The sequence below is a fragment of the Ranitomeya imitator genome, unplaced genomic scaffold (genome assembly GCF_032444005.1).
Source record: "Ranitomeya imitator isolate aRanImi1 unplaced genomic scaffold, aRanImi1.pri SCAFFOLD_560, whole genome shotgun sequence".
Classification (NCBI taxonomy): Eukaryota; Metazoa; Chordata; class Amphibia; order Anura; family Dendrobatidae; genus Ranitomeya; species Ranitomeya imitator.
Window position 1 is genome coordinate 1 of NW_027194413.1, and position 12,057 is coordinate 12,057.

At 44.6% G+C, this 12,057-nt stretch overlaps 10 non-coding genes across 10 annotated transcripts; all 10 read left to right on the top strand.

Annotated features, from left to right (window-relative positions):
- Positions 1-909: 909 nt before the first annotated feature.
- LOC138655025 (U2 spliceosomal RNA) lies at positions 910-1,102 on the top strand. The gene has a single exon (XR_011316608.1). It is a non-coding gene; the product is annotated as a U2 spliceosomal RNA (small nuclear RNA).
- A 969-nt stretch (positions 1,103-2,071) lies between these two features.
- On the top strand, positions 2,072-2,264 carry LOC138655037 (U2 spliceosomal RNA). The gene has a single exon (XR_011316619.1). It is a non-coding gene; the product is annotated as a U2 spliceosomal RNA (small nuclear RNA).
- A 969-nt stretch (positions 2,265-3,233) lies between these two features.
- Positions 3,234-3,426, top strand: LOC138655048 (U2 spliceosomal RNA). The gene has a single exon (XR_011316630.1). It is a non-coding gene; the product is annotated as a U2 spliceosomal RNA (small nuclear RNA).
- A 969-nt stretch (positions 3,427-4,395) lies between these two features.
- On the top strand, positions 4,396-4,588 carry LOC138655053 (U2 spliceosomal RNA). The gene has a single exon (XR_011316635.1). It is a non-coding gene; the product is annotated as a U2 spliceosomal RNA (small nuclear RNA).
- A 969-nt stretch (positions 4,589-5,557) lies between these two features.
- LOC138655054 (U2 spliceosomal RNA) lies at positions 5,558-5,750 on the top strand. Its single transcript, XR_011316636.1, has one exon. It is a non-coding gene; the product is annotated as a U2 spliceosomal RNA (small nuclear RNA).
- Positions 5,751-6,719: 969 nt separating this feature from the next.
- On the top strand, positions 6,720-6,912 carry LOC138655026 (U2 spliceosomal RNA). Its single transcript, XR_011316609.1, has one exon. It is a non-coding gene; the product is annotated as a U2 spliceosomal RNA (small nuclear RNA).
- Positions 6,913-7,881: 969 nt separating this feature from the next.
- Positions 7,882-8,074, top strand: LOC138655027 (U2 spliceosomal RNA). Its single transcript, XR_011316610.1, has one exon. It is a non-coding gene; the product is annotated as a U2 spliceosomal RNA (small nuclear RNA).
- A 969-nt stretch (positions 8,075-9,043) lies between these two features.
- LOC138655028 (U2 spliceosomal RNA) lies at positions 9,044-9,236 on the top strand. Its single transcript, XR_011316611.1, has one exon. It is a non-coding gene; the product is annotated as a U2 spliceosomal RNA (small nuclear RNA).
- A 969-nt stretch (positions 9,237-10,205) lies between these two features.
- Positions 10,206-10,398, top strand: LOC138655029 (U2 spliceosomal RNA). Its single transcript, XR_011316612.1, has one exon. It is a non-coding gene; the product is annotated as a U2 spliceosomal RNA (small nuclear RNA).
- Positions 10,399-11,367: 969 nt separating this feature from the next.
- On the top strand, positions 11,368-11,560 carry LOC138655030 (U2 spliceosomal RNA). Its single transcript, XR_011316613.1, has one exon. It is a non-coding gene; the product is annotated as a U2 spliceosomal RNA (small nuclear RNA).
- Positions 11,561-12,057: the final 497 nt, after the last annotated feature.

Here is a 12,057-nt window from a genome sequence, read left to right on the forward strand (position 1 = left end):
GGAACCCTAGATGGGAATTTATTTCAGGGTTGTTAAGGAAGCACATTTCACATGCCGCTGGCTGCCAAATGTAGCATGCTGCTCGATTTCACTTGCCTAATTGCAACATTTTGTGTGCCTTGCTTTCACCTCTGTATGTATGTATGTATGTATGTATGTATGTATGTATGTATGTATGTATGTCAAGCATTGCATTGCATTCAATAGGCAATCAATCAATCAATCAGGCAATCAATTTTCAGTCTTTCCTGGTTGCTGCCACAGGTGTGTTAAGATGTAGGCCTGAATTAGGCCTTTCTTACAGTGTAGCAAATATACTGTGCCATCTACAGAATTAGGCCCCTGCCTGCTGTCAGCACTTGGTATTTAAATTGAAGCATCCAATGAGTAGTTCTGCCATACATACCACATTTGTGACCACCGATCATGAATTCTTTTGGAAGACATTGTTTACCTCTTGTGGACCACCGACTTTGAAATGCGGTGTATGATAGGTATTTGAAAAAAAGGAAAACTGGTGTCTGTGCTGATCTCGAATCTGCTAGTCTTGTGTCTTGTAGATACACCTGTGTGAGGAGTATTCTAATGCTTTTGACCAACCAGGTGCGCTGCCTGCAGTCGATAGAATCTTAGCACGGAACCTTCACCTGCAGTCACAATGGGGATGGTGGGTGTGTCAAAGTGGGCAGAGTTATGCAGATTCAAAACGCGTTGGGCGCAGCTTCAACGAGCACACACAGACACACACAGCCAAACAACCGACCAAAACCCAAGCACACCCGAACTGTCATTGAGAATGCATCCAGAGTTTCTGAAAATGTCTTCCTTGCGGCAATCTTTGGCTAGGTCTCCACAATGGGTGTCGGTTGTAGGCCTGGGTGCGTCTGAAATGGCCAACCATTTCAGGCCATCGCTTCTCGGCCTCCTATGGCTAAGATCAAGTGTAGTATCTGTTCTTATCAGTTTAATATCTGATACGTCCCCCATGTGGGGACCATATATTAAATGGCTTTTTGGAACAGGGAGCTGGAAATGGAGCTTGCTCTGTCCACTCCACGCATTGACCCGCTATTGCAGTCTCTCCGGGAACAGTGCACTCCTTCTCTGATCCGGTTTCTAAAAACAGATTGAATGGAAATTAATCAGCACAGTAAGTTGTCTTGGAACCCTAGATGGGAATTTATTTCAGGGTTGTTAAGGAAGCACATTTCACATGCCGCTGGCTGCCAAATGTAGCATGCTGCTCGATTTCACTTGCCTAATTGCAACATTTTGTGTGCCTTGCTTTCACCTCTGTATGTATGTATGTATGTATGTATGTATGTATGTATGTATGTATGTATGTCAAGCATTGCATTGCATTCAATAGGCAATCAATCAATCAATCAGGCAATCAATTTTCAGTCTTTCCTGGTTGCTGCCACAGGTGTGTTAAGATGTAGGCCTGAATTAGGCCTTTCTTACAGTGTAGCAAATATACTGTGCCATCTACAGAATTAGGCCCCTGCCTGCTGTCAGCACTTGGTATTTAAATTGAAGCATCCAATGAGTAGTTCTGCCATACATACCACATTTGTGACCACCGATCATGAATTCTTTTGGAAGACATTGTTTACCTCTTGTGGACCACCGACTTTGAAATGCGGTGTATGATAGGTATTTGAAAAAAAGGAAAACTGGTGTCTGTGCTGATCTCGAATCTGCTAGTCTTGTGTCTTGTAGATACACCTGTGTGAGGAGTATTCTAATGCTTTTGACCAACCAGGTGCGCTGCCTGCAGTCGATAGAATCTTAGCACGGAACCTTCACCTGCAGTCACAATGGGGATGGTGGGTGTGTCAAAGTGGGCAGAGTTATGCAGATTCAAAACGCGTTGGGCGCAGCTTCAACGAGCACACACAGACACACACAGCCAAACAACCGACCAAAACCCAAGCACACCCGAACTGTCATTGAGAATGCATCCAGAGTTTCTGAAAATGTCTTCCTTGCGGCAATCTTTGGCTAGGTCTCCACAATGGGTGTCGGTTGTAGGCCTGGGTGCGTCTGAAATGGCCAACCATTTCAGGCCATCGCTTCTCGGCCTCCTATGGCTAAGATCAAGTGTAGTATCTGTTCTTATCAGTTTAATATCTGATACGTCCCCCATGTGGGGACCATATATTAAATGGCTTTTTGGAACAGGGAGCTGGAAATGGAGCTTGCTCTGTCCACTCCACGCATTGACCCGCTATTGCAGTCTCTCCGGGAACAGTGCACTCCTTCTCTGATCCGGTTTCTAAAAACAGATTGAATGGAAATTAATCAGCACAGTAAGTTGTCTTGGAACCCTAGATGGGAATTTATTTCAGGGTTGTTAAGGAAGCACATTTCACATGCCGCTGGCTGCCAAATGTAGCATGCTGCTCGATTTCACTTGCCTAATTGCAACATTTTGTGTGCCTTGCTTTCACCTCTGTATGTATGTATGTATGTATGTATGTATGTATGTATGTATGTATGTATGTCAAGCATTGCATTGCATTCAATAGGCAATCAATCAATCAATCAGGCAATCAATTTTCAGTCTTTCCTGGTTGCTGCCACAGGTGTGTTAAGATGTAGGCCTGAATTAGGCCTTTCTTACAGTGTAGCAAATATACTGTGCCATCTACAGAATTAGGCCCCTGCCTGCTGTCAGCACTTGGTATTTAAATTGAAGCATCCAATGAGTAGTTCTGCCATACATACCACATTTGTGACCACCGATCATGAATTCTTTTGGAAGACATTGTTTACCTCTTGTGGACCACCGACTTTGAAATGCGGTGTATGATAGGTATTTGAAAAAAAGGAAAACTGGTGTCTGTGCTGATCTCGAATCTGCTAGTCTTGTGTCTTGTAGATACACCTGTGTGAGGAGTATTCTAATGCTTTTGACCAACCAGGTGCGCTGCCTGCAGTCGATAGAATCTTAGCACGGAACCTTCACCTGCAGTCACAATGGGGATGGTGGGTGTGTCAAAGTGGGCAGAGTTATGCAGATTCAAAACGCGTTGGGCGCAGCTTCAACGAGCACACACAGACACACACAGCCAAACAACCGACCAAAACCCAAGCACACCCGAACTGTCATTGAGAATGCATCCAGAGTTTCTGAAAATGTCTTCCTTGCGGCAATCTTTGGCTAGGTCTCCACAATGGGTGTCGGTTGTAGGCCTGGGTGCGTCTGAAATGGCCAACCATTTCAGGCCATCGCTTCTCGGCCTCCTATGGCTAAGATCAAGTGTAGTATCTGTTCTTATCAGTTTAATATCTGATACGTCCCCCATGTGGGGACCATATATTAAATGGCTTTTTGGAACAGGGAGCTGGAAATGGAGCTTGCTCTGTCCACTCCACGCATTGACCCGCTATTGCAGTCTCTCCGGGAACAGTGCACTCCTTCTCTGATCCGGTTTCTAAAAACAGATTGAATGGAAATTAATCAGCACAGTAAGTTGTCTTGGAACCCTAGATGGGAATTTATTTCAGGGTTGTTAAGGAAGCACATTTCACATGCCGCTGGCTGCCAAATGTAGCATGCTGCTCGATTTCACTTGCCTAATTGCAACATTTTGTGTGCCTTGCTTTCACCTCTGTATGTATGTATGTATGTATGTATGTATGTATGTATGTATGTATGTATGTCAAGCATTGCATTGCATTCAATAGGCAATCAATCAATCAATCAGGCAATCAATTTTCAGTCTTTCCTGGTTGCTGCCACAGGTGTGTTAAGATGTAGGCCTGAATTAGGCCTTTCTTACAGTGTAGCAAATATACTGTGCCATCTACAGAATTAGGCCCCTGCCTGCTGTCAGCACTTGGTATTTAAATTGAAGCATCCAATGAGTAGTTCTGCCATACATACCACATTTGTGACCACCGATCATGAATTCTTTTGGAAGACATTGTTTACCTCTTGTGGACCACCGACTTTGAAATGCGGTGTATGATAGGTATTTGAAAAAAAGGAAAACTGGTGTCTGTGCTGATCTCGAATCTGCTAGTCTTGTGTCTTGTAGATACACCTGTGTGAGGAGTATTCTAATGCTTTTGACCAACCAGGTGCGCTGCCTGCAGTCGATAGAATCTTAGCACGGAACCTTCACCTGCAGTCACAATGGGGATGGTGGGTGTGTCAAAGTGGGCAGAGTTATGCAGATTCAAAACGCGTTGGGCGCAGCTTCAACGAGCACACACAGACACACACAGCCAAACAACCGACCAAAACCCAAGCACACCCGAACTGTCATTGAGAATGCATCCAGAGTTTCTGAAAATGTCTTCCTTGCGGCAATCTTTGGCTAGGTCTCCACAATGGGTGTCGGTTGTAGGCCTGGGTGCGTCTGAAATGGCCAACCATTTCAGGCCATCGCTTCTCGGCCTCCTATGGCTAAGATCAAGTGTAGTATCTGTTCTTATCAGTTTAATATCTGATACGTCCCCCATGTGGGGACCATATATTAAATGGCTTTTTGGAACAGGGAGCTGGAAATGGAGCTTGCTCTGTCCACTCCACGCATTGACCCGCTATTGCAGTCTCTCCGGGAACAGTGCACTCCTTCTCTGATCCGGTTTCTAAAAACAGATTGAATGGAAATTAATCAGCACAGTAAGTTGTCTTGGAACCCTAGATGGGAATTTATTTCAGGGTTGTTAAGGAAGCACATTTCACATGCCGCTGGCTGCCAAATGTAGCATGCTGCTCGATTTCACTTGCCTAATTGCAACATTTTGTGTGCCTTGCTTTCACCTCTGTATGTATGTATGTATGTATGTATGTATGTATGTATGTATGTATGTATGTCAAGCATTGCATTGCATTCAATAGGCAATCAATCAATCAATCAGGCAATCAATTTTCAGTCTTTCCTGGTTGCTGCCACAGGTGTGTTAAGATGTAGGCCTGAATTAGGCCTTTCTTACAGTGTAGCAAATATACTGTGCCATCTACAGAATTAGGCCCCTGCCTGCTGTCAGCACTTGGTATTTAAATTGAAGCATCCAATGAGTAGTTCTGCCATACATACCACATTTGTGACCACCGATCATGAATTCTTTTGGAAGACATTGTTTACCTCTTGTGGACCACCGACTTTGAAATGCGGTGTATGATAGGTATTTGAAAAAAAGGAAAACTGGTGTCTGTGCTGATCTCGAATCTGCTAGTCTTGTGTCTTGTAGATACACCTGTGTGAGGAGTATTCTAATGCTTTTGACCAACCAGGTGCGCTGCCTGCAGTCGATAGAATCTTAGCACGGAACCTTCACCTGCAGTCACAATGGGGATGGTGGGTGTGTCAAAGTGGGCAGAGTTATGCAGATTCAAAACGCGTTGGGCGCAGCTTCAACGAGCACACACAGACACACACAGCCAAACAACCGACCAAAACCCAAGCACACCCGAACTGTCATTGAGAATGCATCCAGAGTTTCTGAAAATGTCTTCCTTGCGGCAATCTTTGGCTAGGTCTCCACAATGGGTGTCGGTTGTAGGCCTGGGTGCGTCTGAAATGGCCAACCATTTCAGGCCATCGCTTCTCGGCCTCCTATGGCTAAGATCAAGTGTAGTATCTGTTCTTATCAGTTTAATATCTGATACGTCCCCCATGTGGGGACCATATATTAAATGGCTTTTTGGAACAGGGAGCTGGAAATGGAGCTTGCTCTGTCCACTCCACGCATTGACCCGCTATTGCAGTCTCTCCGGGAACAGTGCACTCCTTCTCTGATCCGGTTTCTAAAAACAGATTGAATGGAAATTAATCAGCACAGTAAGTTGTCTTGGAACCCTAGATGGGAATTTATTTCAGGGTTGTTAAGGAAGCACATTTCACATGCCGCTGGCTGCCAAATGTAGCATGCTGCTCGATTTCACTTGCCTAATTGCAACATTTTGTGTGCCTTGCTTTCACCTCTGTATGTATGTATGTATGTATGTATGTATGTATGTATGTATGTATGTATGTCAAGCATTGCATTGCATTCAATAGGCAATCAATCAATCAATCAGGCAATCAATTTTCAGTCTTTCCTGGTTGCTGCCACAGGTGTGTTAAGATGTAGGCCTGAATTAGGCCTTTCTTACAGTGTAGCAAATATACTGTGCCATCTACAGAATTAGGCCCCTGCCTGCTGTCAGCACTTGGTATTTAAATTGAAGCATCCAATGAGTAGTTCTGCCATACATACCACATTTGTGACCACCGATCATGAATTCTTTTGGAAGACATTGTTTACCTCTTGTGGACCACCGACTTTGAAATGCGGTGTATGATAGGTATTTGAAAAAAAGGAAAACTGGTGTCTGTGCTGATCTCGAATCTGCTAGTCTTGTGTCTTGTAGATACACCTGTGTGAGGAGTATTCTAATGCTTTTGACCAACCAGGTGCGCTGCCTGCAGTCGATAGAATCTTAGCACGGAACCTTCACCTGCAGTCACAATGGGGATGGTGGGTGTGTCAAAGTGGGCAGAGTTATGCAGATTCAAAACGCGTTGGGCGCAGCTTCAACGAGCACACACAGACACACACAGCCAAACAACCGACCAAAACCCAAGCACACCCGAACTGTCATTGAGAATGCATCCAGAGTTTCTGAAAATGTCTTCCTTGCGGCAATCTTTGGCTAGGTCTCCACAATGGGTGTCGGTTGTAGGCCTGGGTGCGTCTGAAATGGCCAACCATTTCAGGCCATCGCTTCTCGGCCTCCTATGGCTAAGATCAAGTGTAGTATCTGTTCTTATCAGTTTAATATCTGATACGTCCCCCATGTGGGGACCATATATTAAATGGCTTTTTGGAACAGGGAGCTGGAAATGGAGCTTGCTCTGTCCACTCCACGCATTGACCCGCTATTGCAGTCTCTCCGGGAACAGTGCACTCCTTCTCTGATCCGGTTTCTAAAAACAGATTGAATGGAAATTAATCAGCACAGTAAGTTGTCTTGGAACCCTAGATGGGAATTTATTTCAGGGTTGTTAAGGAAGCACATTTCACATGCCGCTGGCTGCCAAATGTAGCATGCTGCTCGATTTCACTTGCCTAATTGCAACATTTTGTGTGCCTTGCTTTCACCTCTGTATGTATGTATGTATGTATGTATGTATGTATGTATGTATGTATGTATGTCAAGCATTGCATTGCATTCAATAGGCAATCAATCAATCAATCAGGCAATCAATTTTCAGTCTTTCCTGGTTGCTGCCACAGGTGTGTTAAGATGTAGGCCTGAATTAGGCCTTTCTTACAGTGTAGCAAATATACTGTGCCATCTACAGAATTAGGCCCCTGCCTGCTGTCAGCACTTGGTATTTAAATTGAAGCATCCAATGAGTAGTTCTGCCATACATACCACATTTGTGACCACCGATCATGAATTCTTTTGGAAGACATTGTTTACCTCTTGTGGACCACCGACTTTGAAATGCGGTGTATGATAGGTATTTGAAAAAAAGGAAAACTGGTGTCTGTGCTGATCTCGAATCTGCTAGTCTTGTGTCTTGTAGATACACCTGTGTGAGGAGTATTCTAATGCTTTTGACCAACCAGGTGCGCTGCCTGCAGTCGATAGAATCTTAGCACGGAACCTTCACCTGCAGTCACAATGGGGATGGTGGGTGTGTCAAAGTGGGCAGAGTTATGCAGATTCAAAACGCGTTGGGCGCAGCTTCAACGAGCACACACAGACACACACAGCCAAACAACCGACCAAAACCCAAGCACACCCGAACTGTCATTGAGAATGCATCCAGAGTTTCTGAAAATGTCTTCCTTGCGGCAATCTTTGGCTAGGTCTCCACAATGGGTGTCGGTTGTAGGCCTGGGTGCGTCTGAAATGGCCAACCATTTCAGGCCATCGCTTCTCGGCCTCCTATGGCTAAGATCAAGTGTAGTATCTGTTCTTATCAGTTTAATATCTGATACGTCCCCCATGTGGGGACCATATATTAAATGGCTTTTTGGAACAGGGAGCTGGAAATGGAGCTTGCTCTGTCCACTCCACGCATTGACCCGCTATTGCAGTCTCTCCGGGAACAGTGCACTCCTTCTCTGATCCGGTTTCTAAAAACAGATTGAATGGAAATTAATCAGCACAGTAAGTTGTCTTGGAACCCTAGATGGGAATTTATTTCAGGGTTGTTAAGGAAGCACATTTCACATGCCGCTGGCTGCCAAATGTAGCATGCTGCTCGATTTCACTTGCCTAATTGCAACATTTTGTGTGCCTTGCTTTCACCTCTGTATGTATGTATGTATGTATGTATGTATGTATGTATGTATGTATGTATGTCAAGCATTGCATTGCATTCAATAGGCAATCAATCAATCAATCAGGCAATCAATTTTCAGTCTTTCCTGGTTGCTGCCACAGGTGTGTTAAGATGTAGGCCTGAATTAGGCCTTTCTTACAGTGTAGCAAATATACTGTGCCATCTACAGAATTAGGCCCCTGCCTGCTGTCAGCACTTGGTATTTAAATTGAAGCATCCAATGAGTAGTTCTGCCATACATACCACATTTGTGACCACCGATCATGAATTCTTTTGGAAGACATTGTTTACCTCTTGTGGACCACCGACTTTGAAATGCGGTGTATGATAGGTATTTGAAAAAAAGGAAAACTGGTGTCTGTGCTGATCTCGAATCTGCTAGTCTTGTGTCTTGTAGATACACCTGTGTGAGGAGTATTCTAATGCTTTTGACCAACCAGGTGCGCTGCCTGCAGTCGATAGAATCTTAGCACGGAACCTTCACCTGCAGTCACAATGGGGATGGTGGGTGTGTCAAAGTGGGCAGAGTTATGCAGATTCAAAACGCGTTGGGCGCAGCTTCAACGAGCACACACAGACACACACAGCCAAACAACCGACCAAAACCCAAGCACACCCGAACTGTCATTGAGAATGCATCCAGAGTTTCTGAAAATGTCTTCCTTGCGGCAATCTTTGGCTAGGTCTCCACAATGGGTGTCGGTTGTAGGCCTGGGTGCGTCTGAAATGGCCAACCATTTCAGGCCATCGCTTCTCGGCCTCCTATGGCTAAGATCAAGTGTAGTATCTGTTCTTATCAGTTTAATATCTGATACGTCCCCCATGTGGGGACCATATATTAAATGGCTTTTTGGAACAGGGAGCTGGAAATGGAGCTTGCTCTGTCCACTCCACGCATTGACCCGCTATTGCAGTCTCTCCGGGAACAGTGCACTCCTTCTCTGATCCGGTTTCTAAAAACAGATTGAATGGAAATTAATCAGCACAGTAAGTTGTCTTGGAACCCTAGATGGGAATTTATTTCAGGGTTGTTAAGGAAGCACATTTCACATGCCGCTGGCTGCCAAATGTAGCATGCTGCTCGATTTCACTTGCCTAATTGCAACATTTTGTGTGCCTTGCTTTCACCTCTGTATGTATGTATGTATGTATGTATGTATGTATGTATGTATGTATGTATGTCAAGCATTGCATTGCATTCAATAGGCAATCAATCAATCAATCAGGCAATCAATTTTCAGTCTTTCCTGGTTGCTGCCACAGGTGTGTTAAGATGTAGGCCTGAATTAGGCCTTTCTTACAGTGTAGCAAATATACTGTGCCATCTACAGAATTAGGCCCCTGCCTGCTGTCAGCACTTGGTATTTAAATTGAAGCATCCAATGAGTAGTTCTGCCATACATACCACATTTGTGACCACCGATCATGAATTCTTTTGGAAGACATTGTTTACCTCTTGTGGACCACCGACTTTGAAATGCGGTGTATGATAGGTATTTGAAAAAAAGGAAAACTGGTGTCTGTGCTGATCTCGAATCTGCTAGTCTTGTGTCTTGTAGATACACCTGTGTGAGGAGTATTCTAATGCTTTTGACCAACCAGGTGCGCTGCCTGCAGTCGATAGAATCTTAGCACGGAACCTTCACCTGCAGTCACAATGGGGATGGTGGGTGTGTCAAAGTGGGCAGAGTTATGCAGATTCAAAACGCGTTGGGCGCAGCTTCAACGAGCACACACAGACACACACAGCCAAACAACCGACCAAAACCCAAGCACACCCGAACTGTCATTGAGAATGCATCCAGAGTTTCTGAAAATGTCTTCCTTGCGGCAATCTTTGGCTAGGTCTCCACAATGGGTGTCGGTTGTAGGCCTGGGTGCGTCTGAAATGGCCAACCATTTCAGGCCATCGCTTCTCGGCCTCCTATGGCTAAGATCAAGTGTAGTATCTGTTCTTATCAGTTTAATATCTGATACGTCCCCCATGTGGGGACCATATATTAAATGGCTTTTTGGAACAGGGAGCTGGAAATGGAGCTTGCTCTGTCCACTCCACGCATTGACCCGCTATTGCAGTCTCTCCGGGAACAGTGCACTCCTTCTCTGATCCGGTTTCTAAAAACAGATTGAATGGAAATTAATCAGCACAGTAAGTTGTCTTGGAACCCTAGATGGGAATTTATTTCAGGGTTGTTAAGGAAGCACATTTCACATGCCGCTGGCTGCCAAATGTAGCATGCTGCTCGATTTCACTTGCCTAATTGCAACATTTTGTGTGCCTTGCTTTCACCTCTGTATGTATGTATGTATGTATGTATGTATGTATGTATGTATGTATGTATGTCAAGCATTGCATTGCATTCAATAGGCAATCAATCAATCAATCAGGCAATCAATTTTCAGTCTTTCCTGGTTGCTGCCACAGGTGTGTTAAGATGTAGGCCTGAATTAGGCCTTTCTTACAGTGTAGCAAATATACTGTGCCATCTACAGAATTAGGCCCCTGCCTGCTGTCAGCACTTGGTATTTAAATTGAAGCATCCAATGAGTAGTTCTGCCATACATACCACATTTGTGACCACCGATCATGAATTCTTTTGGAAGACATTGTTTACCTCTTGTGGACCACCGACTTTGAAATGCGGTGTATGATAGGTATTTGAAAAAAAGGAAAACTGGTGTCTGTGCTGATCTCGAATCTGCTAGTCTTGTGTCTTGTAGATACACCTGTGTGAGGAGTATTCTAATGCTTTTGACCAACCAGGTGCGCTGCCTGCAGTCGATAGAATCTTAGCACGGAACCTTCACCTGCAGTCACAATGGGGATGGTGGGTGTGTCAAAGTGGGCAGAGTTATGCAGATTCAAAACGCGTTGGGCGCAGCTTCAACGAGCACACACAGACACACACAGCCAAACAACCGACCAAAACCCAAGCACACCCGAACTGTCATTGAGAATGCATCCAGAGTTTCTGAAAATGTCTTCCTTGCGGCAATCTTTGGCTAGGTCTCCACAATGGGTGTCGGTTGTAGGCCTGGGTGCGTCTGAAATGGCCAACCATTTCAGGCCATCGCTTCTCGGCCTCCTATGGCTAAGATCAAGTGTAGTATCTGTTCTTATCAGTTTAATATCTGATACGTCCCCCATGTGGGGACCATATATTAAATGGCTTTTTGGAACAGGGAGCTGGAAATGGAGCTTGCTCTGTCCACTCCACGCATTGACCCGCTATTGCAGTCTCTCCGGGAACAGTGCACTCCTTCTCTGATCCGGTTTCTAAAAACAGATTGAATGGAAATTAATCAGCACAGTAAGTTGTCTTGGAACCCTAGATGGGAATTTATTTCAGGGTTGTTAAGGAAGCACATTTCACATGCCGCTGGCTGCCAAATGTAGCATGCTGCTCGATTTCACTTGCCTAATTGCAACATTTTGTGTGCCTTGCTTTCACCTATGTATGTATGTATGTATGTATGTATGTATGTATGTATGTATGTATGTCAAGCATTGCATTGCATTCAATAGGCAATCAATCAATCAATCAGGCAATCAATTTTCAGTCTTTCCTGGTTGCTGCCACAGGTGTGTTAAGATGTAGGCCTGAATTAGGCCTTTCTTACAGTGTAGCAAATATACTGTGCCATCTACAGAATTAGGCCCCTGCCTGCTGTCAGCACTTGGTATTTAAATTGAAGCATCCAATGAGTAGTTCTGCCATACATACCACATTTGTGACCACCGATCATGAATTCTTTTGGA